The sequence below is a fragment of the Octopus bimaculoides genome, chromosome 25 (assembly GCF_001194135.2).
Source record: "Octopus bimaculoides isolate UCB-OBI-ISO-001 chromosome 25, ASM119413v2, whole genome shotgun sequence".
Taxonomy (NCBI): Eukaryota; Metazoa; Mollusca; class Cephalopoda; order Octopoda; family Octopodidae; genus Octopus; species Octopus bimaculoides.
In genome coordinates this window covers 27500765-27501314 of record NC_069005.1, presented here as the reverse complement: position 1 = coordinate 27501314, position 550 = coordinate 27500765, and positions in this window count along the sequence as shown.

Genomic DNA, 550 nt, shown 5'->3' with positions numbered 1-550 from the left:
AAAAAAATCTTGTTTGAGTTGTCAGTTTGCTAAAAGCGTGCTAAAAGAATTCTGCCAAAATAAGTACGGGTGGAAGATCAATTTCTTTAACGAAACCCCTCAAGGCAGTGCCCCAGCATGGCCACAGTGGATGTGTGGTGGTAAGAAGCTTGGTTTCGGGTTCAGTCCCACTGCGTGGCACCTTGAGCAAGTGTCTTCTACTATAGCCTCAGGCCGACCAAAGCCTTGTGAGGGGATTTGGTAGACGGACACTGAAAGAAGCCGTTCGTGTTGTATATATACTTGTGTGTCTGTGTTTGGTCCCAGCATCATCGCTTGACACTCGATGCTGGTGTGTTTACGTCTCTGTAACACTAGCGGTTCGGCAAAAGAATACCGATAGAATAAGTACTAGGCTTACAAAGAACAAATCCTGGGATTGATTTTAACTAAATGTGGTGCTCCAGCATGGCCATGGTCAAATGACTGAAAATATAAAACAAACACATAGTGAGTGTGTGTGTGTGTGTGTGTGTGAAAAGTATATGATTAGTATTTTTTTTTTGTAGCG